Source organism: Bidens hawaiensis, unplaced genomic scaffold (assembly GCF_021521415.1).
Source record: "Bidens hawaiensis isolate Kalapana, Puna unplaced genomic scaffold, B.hawaiensis_p1.1 tig00006092_1, whole genome shotgun sequence".
Lineage (NCBI taxonomy): Eukaryota > Viridiplantae > Streptophyta > Magnoliopsida > Asterales > Asteraceae > Bidens > Bidens hawaiensis.
The window spans coordinates 201,373-222,804 of record NW_027491406.1 but is presented as its reverse complement, the minus strand read 5'-3'; positions in this window follow the sequence as shown (position 1 = coordinate 222,804).

Below are 21,432 nucleotides of genomic sequence, written 5' to 3'. Positions count from 1 at the left end.
TGTTGTTTGGCCTTGAAGCAGTGAGGTACATGTGAGAACCGATCATGGAACGGTAAAGAGTCTCGTCAACCTTCTCCCAGGTGGGATCAGAACCAATTACATGATTTAGTGGGATAGGAGTGTTGATTGGCAAGTGGTATCAGAGCTTGTTACTTCTATTTTGGAAAGATTGCTGCTGATTGAAGATTTGAAGAAGAATGACGTAAGCAGACCACTGTTCCATTGATTTGTGACATCAGCAGCCCTGTTTTTTTTCATTTTTCTTCCAGATCTACAATCTACCGGTGTTTTCTCTTCCTTATTTCAATTAAAGTTCTAATCTTTATATCTAAATCTTGTTCTAATCACATCAGACACATCAGATCTGAGCATTATGTTTTCAGATCTGATTATTTTGAAAATTTTCTTTAAAGAAACTGATTTTTTAATTTCTCAAAATGTCTGGATATGAGGAACAAGAGGTGTCTACTAACAAGATACCAAGGTTGTATGGACAGGAAAACTTTATCAAATGGAAAGTACTCTTTGAAGCAGCCGTATGCTACAATGATATTGATATGTGGAACTCCATCAAGAATGGTCCACAAACTGCTGTTGAAGAAGGTGCAAATGCAACTGCAACTGATGTTGTAAGAGAAAAAATGAGAAAGGTGGATGACAAAGCCTTAGCTATGATTAAGCTTGTTTTGTCTTGGGAGATTCTGACCAAGGTGGCTCATCACACAACTGCCAAGCAAATGTATGATGCCATACTTGAAATGTATGAAGGGAATACTGAACTAAAGAACATAAAGAAGCAAAGATTGAAGCAACAGTTGGAAAGGTTCAAGATTAAGGATGGAGAAAGGTTTAAATCGATACTAGAACGTTTTTTAAGTATTGTGAATGAGTTGAGGACAACTGATTATGCAATGACTGACTTTATTTGAATACAAAGTTACTCAACTCAATGCCAAAAGAATGGTATACTGCTTGCAAGTTCATCCTTCAGAAGCATAATTTCAATGAATTGAAATTGGATGATGTAGTATGCTTTCTTCAGGATGCAGAACTTGAAATGATAGAGAATGAGATGATTAAGGAAGATAGACCCTGCTTCAATGTTTCAAATGCATTGATTGCACCCATGGGAAATCTGTCTACCAAGAACCAATAGTAAATTCCCATTATTGAAGAACCAGCTGAACATAATGTTGTTACTCCAAAATCTTTTATTGGAGGTAGCACAAGTAATCAAGGAAATCAGCAGAGGTTCAATATGCAACTGATTGATGATACTGATTCTGCCTCTATGCCTAGAGGAAATGTTCCTAATACTGGCACAGGACATGGTCAAAGCAATGAAACACAAGCTTTGTTTTCTATGTTTACTGAGTCATATAATGCATTTGTTGCAAAGAATCTAATTCACACAAGTGTGGTACAATATAATTTAGAACAAATTGATGCAGATGACTTGGAATACATGGATTTGTAGTGGCAAGCTGCCATGTTGGGTTTGAGAAGTAAAAGGCTGTATAACAGAGCTTGTAGGTCTCTGGTTTCTGGTCCTAATGACAGGATTGGATTTGACAAGTCAAAAGCAATATGCTACAATTGTCAGCAACCTGGTCATTTTGCAAGAGAATGCAATCAACCAAGAAACTTTCAAATGAATCAATTCCAGAATCAACAACCAGGAGGTCAGCATCAATATCAACAACCAAGAGGTCAGCAGAATTACCAACAAAATCAACCAAGATTCAACAACAACAACAGTCAAATGAACAACTTTAACAACTTCAATCCCAACAACAATTACAACCCCAACTTCAACAACTTTCATCCTCAAATGTATAATCAACAACAAAGTATGCAACAGACTCAAGGTTTTCAGATGAACAACAATCAAAACCTTCAAGCAGCTCAAAATGTTCCAAACAACACTGTTCCAGCAAATCAAAATCAGATCAGAAATCAAGAAAATGTGGCAGTGACTACACAACATGAAGGAAATTTTGATTGGAGCAATCATGAAGAGGACATTGCAGATGATATCAGGAAAACAAATGTGGCATTCATGGCCATAATTGAGAAAGAAAAATGATCATCATCTCAGGTACACTCTGCTCCTACAGTTGATTTAAATGAACTTATCATTGAATTGAAAACAAAGGTAGGCAAGCTGGAAAGTGAGTGTTTTAGAAAACAAAGCATCATCAATGAGTATGAGGTAAGTGAGTTGATCAGTGATGAAAAGATTAAAAGCCTTGAAGATGATTGCATGATCATTTACAGAACTCAAACCAGATACACCACTGAGATTGATGGATTAAAGAAGATGTTGGTTGAAGAAAATGTGCAAAACACAAGACTGAAGGTTGAAACTGAATTTCTGAAGAATTTGATCTCAACAGGCAACATATGTGGTATACTGAACCAGGTGAAGGAACAAGACAAATACAAATCAGTACGACCTCCATTCAACAACAACTTCATGCCAAAAGTTGACAAAGAGAAAAGAGATGCATACTTACAACAATTCAGAGATGTCTTTCAAGACAAGGAAGAATTTGTTGATTTGTACAAAAAGGTAGAAGTGAATGAAGAAGGAGAGTTTGTGATTAAGAAAGAAGTAAAAGAGAATAAGTCAATTGGAGTTCAAGTCTCTGAGGATGACTTTGATTCAGTTGAGTTGGATCAAGATGATTTGAGTGATTTGAGTGATCAAATTACTGAAAAGGAAATCAAAACTGCTGAAAGAGGAAGAAAATATAAGAAACCGGAATCTGTTGATAAACTTTCAAAGTATCCACCAGTCCCACCACGATTGAAGAAACAAAACGATAAAATGAAAAGAGAATATGTTTCCTTTGATATTTATGAAAGGAGGAAGATAAACTACAATGCAGTCAGACCACCAAGCAAGGCTGTATTGGGTAAGATAAAGAAGAATAACAAAAAGAAGATGGTGACTGAAAAAGTTGATACAAAAATTTTTATCTCAGTTTATCCAATCTTTTCTAGTCATGAGGTGTTGGATGTTGGAGAAGTGGAAACTATGGAAGAGTATGAGAAACAGTCAAGGGTTAGAGAAAACAGTGATGAAGAACCTATGATTATGGAGAAAATTGTCTTTGTCAAAAGCAAACATGAAAGACAAGACATCAAGATTGAGGAATTTGTTCCTTTTTCAATTGATTTTGATGGTTTAAAGAATCAGAAGACTCTAGGAGTCAAGACACCTAAGCCAAGTGAAAGATACAAGAAACCAAAAGAACATGAAATATTCAAAGGCAAGGTTTGGTGCAAAAGGTGTGATGAATATGGTCACCACACAGATTCATGTAATGAAAGATTCAAATTCAAACCATTTCATGTACCAGATGGAACAAAGTATGGCCAAGACTTTGTCCTGTATAAACAGAAGTATGATGAATATCTGGGAAAAGGAAAGGTGTGTGGAAATGAAACCATGAACAAAGAAGAGAAGAAATCTGAAAAGGAGACAAGGATTGAGAAGAAAGTGGCTGAACTAGCAAGAAAAGACAAATTTCCTAAGAAGCATGAGAAATTGACCAAAAAGAACTATCAGTCTGTGAGAATCAAGCAAGATACTCAATTAGTCAAATCTGATAGCTCTCAAGGATCATCAAACAGTGAGAAGACAAGAAGAAAAGATGCACATTCTAGAAATAAACCAACAGAACTCACTGGTGATGAGAAGTTTCTTTTAAGACATGGATATGAACCACATGGTTTCCTTTGGAAACCTAAGACTGAGAGTAAGGTTGAGCAAGTTGCTGATGTGAGAGACTACTCTGAGAAGAAGGACTATGTGATAAAGGGGTATGCCACTGACTCAGATGAATACCACTGCCCCAACCTCACTTGTCAAAACTCCAAGAGAGTGTGGTTATGAAACTGATCATTCAGACAACTTAGAATTGGCTCATGAAGATCCTAAACCAACAACACTCACTTCCCAAGCTGTGTTTGAAACTGAATCTGATGAACTGCAAGTTGATAAGGCTTGCACTTCATCACTTAACTAATCAAATTTTCTTTGTATGTGCAGGAATAGTCCACTCCTCTAAATGACATATGGTATATGGATAGTGGTTGTTCTAGGCACATGACTTGTGACAAGAGATCTCTTGTCAATTATGAAGAGAAGTATGAAGGTCCAGTAGCTTTTGGGAGTGATGAGAATGGTGGAAAGATTGTTGGAAAAGGAATCTTAACAAATGGGAAAGTCTCATTTGATAATGTATTCCATGTTGAAGGTCTTCAGTACAATCTGCTGAGTATATCACAAATGTGTGATAAGGGTTACAAAGTTAGTTTTGATGACTCACACTGTTTCATTTTAAAACCTGAGTTTGTAATTCCACCTGAAATGACTATGATGATGGCACCGAGAAATGGTAACTTGTATGAATTGAATATGAAAGAAGCTATTTCAAGAGGAGGTGCATGTTTTGTTTCCAAAGCCACTGAAAATGAGTCAAAATTGTGGCACAGGAAAATGTGTCATGTGAACTTGAAGAACATGAATAGACTTGTCAATGGTAAGCATCTCATAGGCTTACCTACAAGAGAATTCAAGTTGGAAGATCATTGTGATTCATGTCAAAAGGGAAAACAACACAAATCTACTCATAAGCCAATGCTCATCAACTCAATTGATCAAGTACTTAAATTACTTCACATGGATCTCTTTGGTCCAGTGAGTGTACCAAGTATTGGGAAGAAAAGATATTGTCTGGTGATCATTGATGACTATTCAAGATACACTTGGGTTTATTTCCTAAGTACCAAGGATGAGACTGCAGAGTTGATTAAAGGTTGTGTAACAATGATTGAGAACAAGTTGAAAAAGACAGTCAAGATGATGAGAAGTGACAATGGCACTGAGTTCAAGAATGGAGTTATGCAAGAATTCTGTGAAGCAAAAGGAATACAACAACAATTCTCAGCTCCTAGAACTCCTGAACAAAATGGTGTAGCAGAAAGAAGAAACATAACACTTATTGAAGCTGCAAGAACCATGTTAGAAGATGCTAATCTGCCTGTCACTTTTTGGGCTGAAGCTATAAATACAGCCTGCTATGTTCAAAACAGGATACTTGTGAACAAAAGGCTTAACAAAACTCCATATGAAATATTTCACAACAGAAAGCCTTACATTAAGTTTTTCAAGCCCTTTGTATGAAAATGTTTCCTACTGAACACAAGAGACTATTTGAACAAGTTTCAAACAAAGTCCCTGGATTGTTTCTTTGTTGGATATTCTACACACTCAAAAGCCTACAGAGTCTATGTAAAATATCACTTGAGTGTTATAGAATCTTCAGACATCATTTTTAATGAGAATCAATTCAATACAGTTGATGGTGCAGCATGGCTGTTTGATCATGAGAAGTTAATAAGGTCTTTCAAGATTTATCCTGAAGACTTTGATGAATCTTTCTACAAGACCAGTGAAATTGAAGAGAAAAAGAAGAAGTCATTGGACTTGGAAGAATTATGGAAGAAGGTTGCAGAAAAGGAAAAGGAATATACTTTAGTGAAGAACTCCCCATGTGATATTGGTGAACCTAATCAAGAAAACAATCACAATGTTGAACATGATCATACTGAGAACAATCAAGACAATCATGATGTACAGGATGATCAAGTTCAAAATGAGGGTGACACAAGCAACCAAGCAAGTGAAGAAGAAGTTGCATCTACAGCAAGATTTCAAGATCTATTTCAAAGATTAAATATTGGAAACAATGGCGCATATACTTTAGAACAACATAATGCTGAAGCACCAGAATTTCATGATGCAGAGACTGATTTGATCATTGAAGAACCAGAACTCAATGAGTCAAATCTTGACACAACTGTGTCTACAGATATGATTGTTCAAACTCCTTATGTGGAAAAGAATCATCCTTCTGAAAACATCATTGGTGATTTGCATGAAAGAGTTACAAGAAGTCATTCCGAAATTGCAAACATTTGTCTTTACTCTTGTTTTCTATCCCAAATAGAACCAAAGAACATAGCACAAGCATTAAAAGATAATAGTTGGGTGGAAGCAATGCAAGAGGAATTGGCACAATTTAGAGACCTGCATGTGTGGGATCTTGTTGATAAGCCATTTGACAGATATGCAATTGGGACCAAATGGGTTTTTAGAAACAAAAGGGATGAAAGGGGTTTAGTGATTAAGAATAAAGCTAGACTTGTAGCACTGGGATGTCTTTAAGAAGAAGGAATAGACTTTGAGGAAGTTTTTGCACCAGTTGCAAGACTTGAAGCTATCAGGATTTTTCTTGCATATGCTGCCTCAAAGAACATTAAAGTGTTCCAGCTTGATGTTAAGTCTGCATTTCTAAATGGAAAGATTGATGAAGAGGTGTATGTTGCTCAACCTCCAAGTTTTGAGGATCCAATGTATCCAAACAGGGTGTATAAGTTAAACAAAGCCCATTATGGATTGCATCAGGCTCCTAGAGCATGGTATGATGAGCTGTCAAATCATCTTCTTGAAAATGGTTTCAAAAGAAGAGCCATTGACAAGACACTCTTCTACAAAAGAAAGGGATCAGACTTACTTCTGGTACAAGTGTATGTGGATGACATCATCTTTGGTTCAACAAATGAACAAATGTGTATGGAGTTTGAAGGGGTAATGAAGTCCAAATACAGCATGAGTTCTATGGGAGAAATGAACTTCTTTCTAGGATTGCAAGTTCAACAGAAGGCTGAGGGGATTTTCATTCATCAAAGCAAATATGTGCAGGACATCTTGAACAAGTTCAACTGTCAAGAGTACAAGACTGCTTCAACTCCAATGGACACCAAAGAAAAGATGATTGCAGATGAAAAGGGGGAGCCTATAGATGAACATGAATATAGAGCCAAAATTGGATCTCTGATGTATCTGACTGCAACAAGACCAGATATCATGTTTGCTGTATGTGTGTGTGCAAGATTCCAATCAAGTCCAAAAGTCTCCCACATGAATGCTGTTAAAAGAATATTCAGATATTTGAAGGGAAGACCAGACTTAGGGATTTGGTATCCAAAGAACCAAGCTTTTGATCTGATTGCATATACAGACAGTGACTATGATGGTTGCAACATGAGCAGAAAGTCAACCTCAGGAGGATGTCAATTTTTGGGTGAAAGGCTAGTGTCATGGCAATGTAAAAAGCAGACTACAGTTTCAATCTCTACTGCAGAAGCTGAATATGTTGCTGCATCTGCCTGTTGTGCACAAGTTCTATGGATTCAAAATCAGATGCTGGACTATGGTTTGAATTTCTTGAACACTCCTATTCTTATTGACAATAATGCTGCATATTTTACTGTTAAAAATCTAGTTCAACATTCCAAAACTAAGCACATTGAAATCAGACATCATTTCATCAGAGACTGCAGTGAAAAAGGTTTGATTGAAATGCAAAGGTTTGATACAAGTGACAATTTGGCTGACCTATTCACCAAACCACTTGATAGAACCAGGTTCAACTTTCTTCTGAAAGCCCTGGGAATGATCAACTATGATGAAATCTGATTAAGGATGTGTGCCTGGTTGTGTGTTGTGCTAACTGATTATTTTGACAGAGGTTACACCTTATAAATGTTTATTGAATATGTTTTGAATACGTTTTAAATGAATGATGATTGAATATGTTTTGAATATGTTTTAAATGAATGTTAATTGAATATGTTTTTGAATATGTTTCAACTGAATAATGATTGAATATGTTTTGAATATGTCACTGGTTTGAAGTTAACTGATAGGTGCTTAAGTAACTATCTGTGCAATTTGTTTGAAATTGATGATAATTATTGACTATCAAGTTAACTGATCTGATGTTATGATAAGTAGTTTGATCTATTTGGGTGAAATTGAATGCTTGTCTGATGTCATGAGTAATCACATGTTTATGGTTACTTGAATATGTTCTTTATCTGATCTTCTGATGTTGTTAAGATATGATAGACATTGAATGTTAGTACAGTCTGTTTTCTTGATGATGTTAAGATTGATTAAGATTTGATTGTGTGATGCAACTGTTTATGTCAAAATGTGTTTTATGTCAAAATTAAGTGATTCAATGAATTTTATAATGAATTTTGCATAAATACTTTATTTTGGTCAAAACATGAGCAAGTTGATTAATGGTGTAGAGATATGATAAAATTATTCAGTTCAAGCTTTAAAGAAGCTTAAAAGAAGGATTTTTTTAAAGAGAAGTCTCATGAAGTTGTTTTTGCTAAAAACTATGTCATTTTCCCAGTTTGAAGGACATGCACTTGTGTATGTTTGGTCCTTAAATCTCTATAGATTCAAAGGATAGCCATTGACCTGAAAACTGAACGCATTTGGGACAATTATGACTTGTTTCTTATTCCTTCACTTAAAACTATGTCAATAGCTCTGACTTTAAAAGGACATATATTCACATGTATGTTTGGTCCTGTTAACCACTTTTGGTCAAACTGGATAGCCATTAACCTGACAATGAAGAGATATTGGGGTGATTGAAAATTAAACCGTGTTTAATGGGAAATGATAGTACATTGACTACTTAGCTGATCGTATGGAATTAATAGGCTAAAAAGACCTTAGTATTGTCATTAACATGTATGGTTGCTTTCCCATGATAATGTAAAATCTAAGGTGATATAAACATAATGAATATGCTAATCTTTAAGTGGAGATGCATAGTTGTCTTTGCATGTCTCAAGATAAATCTCTCCAAATGATAGGCAGAAAAGTGATTACCCAGTCATACACGAGTCTGTAGTTATTTGGTCCACCAAAAATGAAACATCTTTAAATATGACAAAGAACATGCTTTACGAAAATTTGAGAAAATATAAAAAACGAGGGGAAGAATGAATAAATCAACCAAAAGTTGATGAGTGTTTTAAATATTTTATCAAACAAGAGGGTTACAACAAGAACTACAAAGATGTTGACAAATTCTGTCTCATCTTGAATGAAAGGCATGTTGCTAACTGTAAGTCCAACGTTCAACCTCTATATATGTTTGAATCTAAAAATACAAAAATACAATAAGTTCTGTCACACAAAAACTATTTTTGACCAAATACAGGAGGTTGGAGTCAAATTGGGGTGATCTGGGGAAAACCAAATAAGCTTTGAGAAGATATATGAGACATCATAGCACAAGTGACCATTAATGCATTATGCTTTAAATGAACCTAAATCATATCACCAAAGAGATGAAATTCATGCTAAGTTTATACCTGTTGTTAACCTATCTATGTTGTCATAATAATGCTGAGAATGAAGTATTGAGATAGCTACTTAGTCAATATGATCTCATTCTTGAGATCTTTTCAGTAAATGGAAGAAACTGTTTTGAAGATAAATATAACTGAAATTTGATCTCTAAATGCACCATTTGCTCTTAAACTATGATCTGAAAAGAAAAAATATATATTTTGACAAAGTGGTTTAAGTCAAAAAGTGTTGCATTTTGCCTAAAATAGGTTGAATATGTAAGTCCGGGTAAGGTTTGATGCCTTATAACCTTCCTGGGCACAAACTGTTTGAATATGTATTTTCGGGTAAGGTTTAATGATTTACAACCTTTCCAGGTACAAAACAGTTGATTATGTTTGAATATGTATTTTCGGGTAAGGTTTAATGATTTACAACCTTTCCGGGTACAAAACAGTTGATTATGTGTGAATATGTTGTTTCGGGTAAGATTTGATAATTTTCAACCTTTCCGAGTAAGCTTAGTCATTTTTGACTAACTTTATGATTTTCGGGCATGCTTTGAAGTGTTTACACTTTCCGGGTAGAGTACACTGTTGTACTCATTTCCCGAGCAAGCTTGAAGTCTTGAGATGATTATGTGTTGTTATAGCTAGCTTTTAACAAGAAATTCTTGTTTCGGGCAAGCTATGCATGTTATATGCTGATTGTGATTCCAAGCAAACTTTATGAACTTAGTCAAGTACATCAAGTAAGCTTTGTGATTTGGGTGAATATGTCGTTAGGAAAGGTTTGTTAATCTTTCCGGGCATGCTTAGATATTACTATTTAAGTTTGTCATTTTTCGGGTATGGTTTGGCATGTTGAAATCCCTCGGGTAAGGGCATACCTGATGATTGAATGTGTTTATCCTTGCAAGCTTAGTGCTAACATAGGATTTTCGGGCAAGCTCTATGACATTTTAGACTATAGCACACTTAAATGTCTTTGTGTTTAATTTCATTCCGAGCATGCTCTGTGATATGTGTGTTTATGATTTCTTTGAAATTACAAGTGTTTTCAGGCAAACTTTGTTTTTCGGGCACACTTTATATTCCGGGTACACTTTTGTTTCCTCAATATACTTGGTAATTTCAAAACTTAACTTTCCGAGTACACTGTCTGCTAGAAATCCTTTTCCGGGCACACTTTGTACTATATGAAGGTTATTCGGGTATACTTTGCATTAGAAAGGTGTTCGGGCACACTATTCTCTTGAATGGTTGCTCGGGCACACTATGTTTTCAAGTATGCTTGATTGAATTTGTATTTAGTATGATAAAATTGATTATGATTTTTATTAGGGTTTATGCTAGATAAGTTTTAATTTGAAATTGAGAAGTCTATATGGGTGTCTTCATTGATTCCTAGTAAGGATGTTTATTTGATGATTATACTTGATTATTTGCCTTGTGATTAATTTCTCAAGAAATCTAGTATTTCGGGTAAGCATTCTTCATTATGTCTTAACTTTAAATAATTTGCTTGATCGAGCAAGGTTTATAACTAGACGAATTCGGGCAAACTTTGTATATTCAACAATGAAAATTTTCCAAGCAAAGTTTGACCGGGTAAGGTTTGTAAGTGGAAGTATACCGAGTAGACTTTGGATATATTAATCTTTCAAGTAAGGTCTTATGAACTTAAATGAAATTAAATGTTTTTTATATATCAAGTTGATAATGTTACTGGTTGACAGCTAATAATTCACAAAATGACAAAAAGCATTTAAAACTCACTTACAAAAGGTATATAAGAGGGAGTTAGGCAAATTTTTCAACATTACTTTTCCCTCTCTCTCTCTCCTTCCACTGCAACTGCTTACTCGCAAAGAAACCTAACCGACTTATCGCAGTCAACTTTAATCCAAACCCTAACTTTTATCAGCCCTCTAATTCCGACTCGGTAAGCATTAATAATGTGTTTTCCAATCACGATTAGACTATAATGGGCTTTGATTATTTTCTTGATTACTAATACTCTGTTTATGTGTTTAGGTTATTAATTTGTCAAAGAACAAGTTCATGAAGATTTCTTTCTTTCTTCTTCATTTTTATAACTTGAAATTATCTAAAGTACTGAACTTTATGACTAATTTCACTTTGAATATGTTTGTTTATGTGTTTCAGATATGGCAGAAGAAGAACAGCCAAAGTATTTCTTTGAAAAGAAACATAATATGTGTGCACTTCTGCAAGTCACACCTGACAATGAGCCAGTGGCACTAATGATCAGATGGATGGCTTGATCAAATGTCAACTTTTCTCTTACTGAAAATCCTGTCATCTACAGAAATCACTCACTTGATTTCTGGAGATCAGCAGAACTTGTAGAAGACATCAATGGGAAAAGAATTGAAGCATCCGTTGCTGGTCAAGAAATACATGTGACATAAGGGATGATTAGAAGATGTTTCTAGCCCACCTCATATACAATCACTACAACCATCTACCTTCCAAACTCACACCACAGAACAACCTGATTATGCACAATTCTTCACAACACCACCTACATCACCACATACTGAAACTGACCTTCTGACCCTAATGAAAGAAAATGCTGAGTTGAGAAGAAGGAATGAGGAAGTAACACAGGAGAATGTGATCCTGTTAGAGAAGTTGGTGCAGGCAAACTTGAAAATTCAAGCCCTGGAGCAGGAGGTTGAAAAGACCTCAGCTGCCCCAAATCAGGGGGAGAATGATTCTATGCCAACTGTCTCTGGTGTAGAAGGTGAGAATGTGAATGCATTGAATATGATTATGAATGTGTATGGAGATGGAAGAGGTCAAGGAGGAAGAGGTGAATCAAGCAGTTCAGCACAACAAAGAACAAGACCACAATCAAATGTGGATCTACCAAGAGAACTGTACTATGATTCTGTCACTGATACCCTCAAGGTGATTATGGAGAGCAGATTATTAAGAGAGATTGTGGTTAGAAGTGACTTCCGTGAGTTTAATGAAGAACATTGAGAATGACTACAGAAACAGGAACAGATCTGCAGGTAGACAAATGAATGATCTATCAAAGTACCTGCATGAAGAAGCTAATAAAGGATTCCAATTCTTAAAAGAAAAGAGGACCTGGAGATTGATTCAGTCTCACAAATCAAGAAGGATTTCAAAGTTGAAAAGAATGGACATAGCCGAGAGAGACTATCAAATGAATGTCCGAGATCAGAATCCCTTATCCAACATGAATGCTTGCATAAGTATGAGAAGAAGGATGAGACGCCCCAACTACACAGTACAGAAGAATGGCATAATTGCTGAGATTGAATACAAAAAGAATGCCGATCACTTCTTACTGAGAAACTCAGATGGAAAGATATTGGGGATTATCAAGGAAGACGAAGATTTAACATATCTGCACAGTGAAGATCTCATGGATATAAGGGACTTGGCCTTACCAGAAAGTCACATTCATTACCAAGCCCTTAATATCTTCAAGATGAAAGCTGCTTCAGAGCTAATCAACAGAAGACAAGCCGTTCATGATGCAAGAAGAAGATAAGATTAATAGAATAGGCTTTTTTTTGTAATGTCTTCGAACAGCTCTCTGAATATGTAATTTTTATTGTTAATTTGATGTGTATTTTTGCTAAGTGTAAGTAACCATAGAAATGTTTTGGGACAGCTGAGGTGTTCCAATCTAGGGGGAGATTGTTGGGTCAAGAAATTGACCTAAGGGGAGATTGTTGAGTCAAAGATTTGACCTAAATGAAGTACATGGAAGATTGGAATCTTCTCAACCTCCTCTGAATTTGCTAAGTAATGGATCCGAGCACACCTTAGACCTCCGAGCAAGCTTTTATTTGGCCGAGTACGATATTTGCCTACCGGGCAAGGTTTACTTCAAGTAGTTTTCCTAAGTGGATATCCGAGCAGGGTTTGCAAATTAGTGCATTGCCGAGTAAGGTACACTAGTTTATGTAAATCCGGGCAAGGTTCACTTTATCAGGCAAGTCTGTTCTTCAGAGCCAAGTATATTACTCTTCCGAGTAAGGTTTGGTTAACCAAGTCCAAGAAGCCAAGTGATTGGAAGACCGGGCAAGGTATTGATTAATAAGTATGATCCAAGTATGCTTGATGATCTAAAGGAATATCTCTAAGTAATATCGGGCAAGGTTCAGCTCAAGCAAGGAACAGTACTCCCGAGTACACTTTGCTAATAAGTTATTTTAATAGCAAAGAGCTTAAATGGATCATTGAAGAACAAGGTTGCTCGTAAGGAGTTGTCGGGCAAAGTCTGGCAAATTCAAGAAGACTGAAGTCTACTCGGTGAGTATTTTACTTAGTGAAATACTCTTTAAGTAAAGTCTACCCGGAAACTGATCCCGAGCACACTTCTATGTTACCAAGTTATGAAGGATGGCCGAGCATACACGGAAAGACAAGATTGGTGCAAAGCCTACCCGGAAGACTTGTTTTACACTAAGTTTATTTTGAATATGTAATTTGAATATGTATGACTGTATTTAGGGTTTCTAGAAGGAATGACAGCTGTCCTAGGTTGGCAGGCCTATAAATAGAATGTTTAGGGCACGTCGCCAAGGGGGCACAATACGGATAAGACAGACACATTAATTGAGAGAATATTGTGTGACGGCTGTCTTAGGATTCCAAAAAAACCCTAAATCGATTATCCTTTTGTATGATTAATATTATATAAATGGAAATCTGTTGAGTGAATCTTAAGTGTGCTTTCTACCTTTGATTATTCATTGCAACCGTATGTTTTTATTGATTCCGCCTTTAACAAACGGATATCTTTCTAAATATAGAAACCCGTCATTAACTCTCTTGTCAACACGTTAATCTATGTGAGTTATGACATGATTAATTAAGATCCAGCTGAAATCGAGGGGATCGACAGATTCTAATCTTGCATCAGGCTTGATTTGATTTTTACCATGTCACCCTAACTTAACTTAAACCTTAGAACCAGCAGATCAAAACTTTTTATTTAGCAATCATAGCAATAGTTTTCCACAACAAGGCATACCCCGTTATCTAGTAATACCCTAAGTTTCCTTTACCAAGTATGAGTATGCACGATTTCATCTGTCGGCTTGTAGACATTGTATCCCATGGTGTCCGTTTCTTATTGGTATTAAGACGCGCGCCAGGCAAAAACAATGTATGACATAAACGTGTTTTGATCAACTCAGTAATGAAAGTTGTACATAGTACAAAGTGAAAGTTTAATGACTTAGGGTTCACTCTTAGAGCACGTTTTAAAATATTCATAGAAATGAATACCTAGATGATAAACCGCATAAAAACCTCAATGGCTCCAGAAACTTAGTGCATTCCATCAATACAGGATTTAAGGCCATAAAACCATACACCGTTGAAGTGTAGACTGTGTACTAGACTCTTAAAACACTTTTATTAACACTTTATTTTTTGGGTGATCTACTGAAACATAAGACTTGAGTATGACAGGTTATTAATTGTCTACCATTATCACCAAGACTTTAGTGCAAGAATGCTAACCCATCTTTTAATTTGGCTAGTTAGGTTTATATCACTTATTCCCTTACTTGTTTGTTTTCAAAACCTACCAATGCACTGACATTAATCAATAGACTTTTATACCTCATTTTTACCGGTACTTGGAACAAGATGATCAATGTACTATCATTTTCCTTTTATGCTTCAAAACTCATTTTGAGGAGCATTTTCTATTGTTTCTGTATTTTGATTTATTTTATTTTTTTTTGCATTTTTCAATATTTTTGGATTTTATAATTTTTCAAATGCTTTTGTATTTTTCCCAAACCATATCTCCCCCCTAAAATCAAAAACCATTTAAAGAAAAACATTTACAAAGAAATGTGACCTAGTGAATTGTTACTCAAAGGTCGGAATCCATAACCTCGGGATCACTCACTTTTCCACTGCCCATGTTCTTAATACCGTTTAGCCCCAACAAATACAAAAATCTGTTTTAATCGAAAGCTTTAGTAAAAAAGATCAGTTTTTTGTTCGTCGGTGTGAATTTTGTCTACGGTGTTCAACTTCTTCTCGTAGCAATCACGGATGAAGTGATACCGTATATCAATATGTTTTGTTTTAGAGTGACTTACCGGGTTCTTAGTTATGGATATAGCAACCGTGTTATCTACAAAAATAGGAGTGGTAAGAAATTTCAAATCGTAGTCGCGCATCTGTTGTTGTATCCATTAAACCTGAGAATAACAACCGGAGGCAGCCACATACTCAACTTTACAGGTATATAGCGATACAGTCGTCTGCTTCTTACACTGCCATGTCACCAGCCTATTACCAAAGAATTGACAACCGACTGTGGTAGATTTGGCGTTCAGCTTGCAGCATCCATAGTCAGAATCAGAATAAGCTCATAGCTCAAATACATCATCTCGTAGACACCAAAGACCGACCCCTGGACATCCCTTTAGATACTGAAGTATCCGCTTCACTAACGATGAATGTGAGGCTCTTGGATTGGATTGATATCGAGCGCATAAACAAGTAGGATACATGTTGTTTGGCCTTGAAGCAGTGAGGTACATGTGAGAACCGATCATGGAACGGTAAAGAGTCTCGTCAACCTTCTCCCAGGTGGGATCAGAACCAATTACATGATTTAGTGGGATAGGAGTGTTGATTGGCCTTGAGTCAGCCATATTGAATTTCTCGAGGATATCTTTGACATATTTTGGCTAGTGAATAAAGATACCATCAGACATCTGTTCAACTTGCAAACCCAAGGAAAACTTCAATTCTCCCATAGCGCTCATCTCGAACTTCGATTTCAAAATATCCTCAAATTCTTTGCATAGAACATTGTTTGTTGAACCAAAGATTATATCGTCAACGTAGACCTGGACTATCAGTAAATGACCATCTCCTTCCTTCGCGAAGAGTGTACAATCGAAAGTGCCACGAACAAAGCTATTGTCCAACAGGTGTTGAGACAATGCGTCATACCAAGCTCTCGGGGCTTGATGTAATCCGTAAAGAGCTTTGTCGAGCAGGTACACCTTGTCTTTGTGAATCGGATTGAGGAACCCCGGTGGTTATCCTACATGGACACACAATTTTCCGATTAGGAAAGCAGACCTCACATTTAACTGATAAACCTTGAATCCATTCCAAGATGCAAAAGCTAAGAAAATCCTGATTGCTTCAAGTCTAGCAACGGGAGCATAGACTGCATTGTAATCGATTCCTTCCCTTTAAATAAAACTGAGAACCACCAATCGAGCTTTGTTTATGATAATTGTACCATTTTCGTCCCTTTTACACTTAAAAATGTAGGAATCGGTCTGCCCAAGACACATATTAGAGTTGATGTGGCTAGTACGTTATGATCCAAGTCGGGTCATACCCAATAACAAGCTAGACAAACACCATAATATTTATTGTAGATATGATCTAACAAATAAATATTAGCACTTATGATATTTAGAAAATGGGTTTCTAAATATTTGTACTTGAGGAATCGATAAATTATAATGATAATTTATTAAGAGAGATTACCTTATGATATTATTTAAGTTGGTTAAATGATATATATATATATATGATAATGGTTGTGGTATGTTGCATGAAACTTATGGCATGTTAAAAGTGTTAAATGTCACAAAGTTTCAATAGACCTGCGACTAATACATGGAGACTAATACATAGGGTATTAGTCCTGTGAACTAATACATAGGGTATTAGTCCTGGGACTGATACATGGAGTATTAATCCTGAGACTAGTATGGGGTATTAGTCTGTTCCAGGAAGAAAGAGAAAATAATATCTGGTAGGACCAGCCCACTTTTGGGGGGAAACTTCCCACCCATTTGTTTATGATATTTTCTCTTATTAATACATCTTGTGACACAACAAAAATACAACTAACCACATTACATGCAATATTGTAATCACTCTCTCCTCTCTCTCTTCTCTCCAAAAATCGATTCAAGGAAGAAGAACACAAGAGGGTTTTATCTTTCAAGTGCAAGAGTCATTAAATCCTAGCAAGCAAGGTGTTTGTTGAAGGCTTGGAGGGTATACAAGCTTGAGGCTCTTCTCCATTAAAGTCTAGCCATTCAAACCGTCATCTCCTTCATATTCTTGCCTCTTGAAAGGTTGTATTACATAAACCCCCTATGGTTGATAGTTTTGGTATGCATGTAATTCGTATATGGATCCGGGGCTTGGGTTTTACATATAAAACAGGTTTTATATTAATCAATATAACAAGATTTAAATAAAAATTAATCCGCTGGGTTTTTTCATATAAATGGGTTTATATGGCTTTGATAATCTTGTTAAAACCCAACAAAAAACCCACTTGGTATTAATGCACCTTTTGTCATCAGGTAGATCAACATGTTTCCACACACCAAGATTTTCAAATTGTAACAATTCTTCTTGCATCACATTAACCCAACTTTCTTCAGTCAAGACTTGTTTGTATGTCTTTTGTTCAATTTGTGAAATAAAACATTTGAACGAGAACCGGTTTTGAAGAGGAGCAACTTGAGTATATTAACAACTAAGACTCTAGTCAATTTGACTTCGAGTTCGTACTCCAGTATTAAGATCACCAATAACTTTCTCTTCTGGGTGATATTATAATGTTCGAGGAAAAAATTCATTAAGAACCACCACATCGGTCGGAAGATTCGTGACATTCTCTTCACTAACCATTTCATCATGAATCACTTCATCAAAATTAGGTGTCATTTGTACAAAGGACTCAATCACATCATCGTGATCTTCAACATCATCATCAAAGGAGGGTGTAGCCGGCATATCATCACGTGAATGTTAATCGTATAACTAAACAGTAAAGTTGTCATATTTAATCGTAGTACAAGTTAAAATTCATGACGATGTATTTGATAATTGGCAAATTTTTCATCATGCCATATCGTATTACTTAGGATAAGTAAACTTGGAAAAATTTTCTTCATAATTGACCAATAATCTTTTATCACGGGTCATGTGTATGGAACATCCATGTACTGTCCATGTACCATACATCATTCATTGGTGTGGACTGTTTATGCACAAATCAAAGAAAAAGTATCAGTTATGAATCACAAGCTGATTCAGCTTGCAAATTATTAGCAACTTCATCATCAGTTACAATTGGTTTGGGATCCTCATACACTAGATCACAAGACTTATCTGTCTCATAGCCAAATTCAAGTGAATTTACATCATAGGGAACTATACTTGTGCATTCTTCAATGATAGTTTCCCTTTTCATAATAGTCACTTGAGCATCAGACATTGGTTTCTACAAAAATCCATGTGGCTCATAACCATGTTTCAAGAGAAACTTCTCATCTCCAGTGAGTTCTTTTGATTTCTTTCGATTGAATACATTCTTCTGAATCTTGCTCTCACTTTAAAAACTGGTTGATTTCTCAGAATCAACAGACTTCACATATTGTTGAGATACATTAGATTTATTTCTGACAGGTTTCTTGATCATAGGAGCCTGTTTCTTTTCTTTCAAGTTCTTTTTCTAATCAGCTTGTCCATCATCCTTCTTATCACCCTTACTCAAGTACTCATTATACATTTTCTTGTAGAATGCAAAGTCCTGTCCAAACATTGTATGGTCAGGGACATGAAATGGTTCAGGGGAGAACCTTTCTTGACATGAGTCATTGTGATGACCATAAACATCACAGACTTTGCACCACACTTGTCCTTTAAAGCTTTCTCTTGAGTTACCCCTTTTGAATCTCTCATTTGGTCTTGGGGGATCAACTCTAATAGTCTTTTGATGAGTATCGAGACCATCAAAGTTGATTGAAAAGGGTGGAAATTATTCAATCTTAGTAACTTCTCTCTCCATACTGCTTTTTACAAAAGTTATCTTTTCTAATTTGATTGGGCTCTCATCTTTATCATTTCTTGGTATAAGCCATCTTATAGCATAATCTTTCATACTCTCCACATCTCCAACATCAAACATTTCATGATTGGAGAAAACTAGATAGATTGGAAGAAAAAGATCATCATTCTTGAAACACTTATCTTGTTATTCTTGAAACCTATTCTCTTTGAAAATACTTTGCTTGTTGAGCTTTCACTGATTTTCTTTCCTTTGGATCCACCACACAGATCAAATGATCTATGTTCTCTTCTCATTTTCTCATGGTGTTTCTTCATCTTTGGAGTAATCTTTGCTAACAAAAGTATCTTGTCCTTTGAACTTTGTTTACTCCTTTTCATTTCTTTTTAACTCCCACATCTTGAACATTTATCACTTGAATCACTAATCATCTTTAGTTAGCAAATCACTCTCTTGGTCTTCCAATGAAACTTTTACACCAATAGATTTTTCAACTGATCTTTCTTTTGTTTCAATAACCTTCATCACAAACTCACATTCTTCATCAACCTCAACTATTTTATAATTTTCAACAAGCTCCTTATTATCTTCAAACAAATCTCTGAATTGATCAAGATAAGTATTTCTCTTTTCTTTGTCCACCTTTAATGAGTAATTATTATTAAAGGGTGGAGGAACAACCTTGTACTTATCCTCCTCTTTTATTTTATTCAACTTTCCACAAATGTTTTCAGTGGATACCAGATTCTTTAGAAAATAAACCTCAACTTGAAGTTGATTATTCTTCAACTTCTCATCAAGATACATTTTCTTTAAACCTTCAATTTCAGTGGTATATCTTGACTGAAAAGTTATAACTGTCCATGCAGTCTTGTTCCAAAATCTTGATTTGGTTCTCATATGTCAACTCACTCATTTCATAGACATTGATATATACTTTGTTTCATAAAACAATCAGCTTGCAATTTACCAACTTCTTTTCTTAAACCATCATTTATCTCAGGTAATTCAAAAGCTATGAGATCTGAATGTACATGAGGTGAAGAGGATTCAGCTTCAATTCCAATTTTTGCCATGAATGCCACATTAGCCTTCTCAATTTCTTAAGCATGATTACTCCAGTAAAGCGCACCATCTTGATGTGGTTGAGCCAAAGCAACATTTTCTTGATTCCTAGGCTGATTGACATAGTTTCTGCTTTGATTCGTAGGATCTTGTGGAGGGTTTTTGATGGTTTCTTTGAAATGGTTGTTGTTGTGGGTTTTTTTTTATTTAATGATTTTGTTGTTGAAAGTTGCTGTTGTTGTTGAAATGTCTTTGTTTGCCTTGATTTTGGTTTTGGTACTGGAACTGATTTCTTTGTTGGTTATTGTTTTGAAATTGTCTTAGCTGGTTACATTCCCTAGAAAAATGAGCTGGTAGTTGACAGTTGTAGCAAACTGCCTTGGACTTGTCAAATCCAATTATGTCATTGGTTCTAGAAACCATTGATCTACCAGTTCTGTTGTATAACTTTTTGCTTCTAAATGCCAACATGACATCTTGCCACTTGAGATCCATATCCTTCAAATCATCAGCAACAATTCGTTCAAGGTCTTCTTGCACTACACTTGTGTGAATCAAATTCTTGGCCAGGAATGCATTTTAAGAATCAGTGAACATTGAGAAGAGAGCTTGATAATCATTTCCATGATTAATGTTTCCAGCAACATAGGGAGCATGTTCACTTGCCATTGAGATGTATCACCATCATCCATCAATTGAACATTAAACCTTGACTGCCCATTTTGATTGCTAGACTGAACAACTACAAAAACTCTTGGGATTTCAACATTAAACTCATTTGGTTCTTCAATTATAGGGACTTGGTGTTGGTTCTCTGTTGACAGATTACCCATTGGTTCAACTAGAGCATTTGCAACTTGGAAGCTTAGTTTATCTTCCTTTATCATGTGATTCTCTATCATTTCCTGCTCATCAGCTTGTAGAAAGCAGATAACATCATCAAGCTTGAAGGTTAGGAAATTTGTCTTTTTCCTCTATGAACTTGCTTGCAGTGTACCACTCTTCAGACAGAGATGATAGCAACTTCTTGTTTATGTCAAAATTAGTTATTGCTAGGTCAGTTGTTCTAGTTTCATTGACAATAGAAACAAACCTTCGCAAAATAGATTGTAACCTCTCTCCTTCCTTGAACTTGAACTTATCAAGTTGTTGCTTCAATCTGTCTTTCTTAATGTCTTTCAGCTCAGTATTTCCTTCAAACATTTCAACAATGGCATCAAACATGGTCTTTGCACTAGTGTAATGAGCCACTTGTCAAG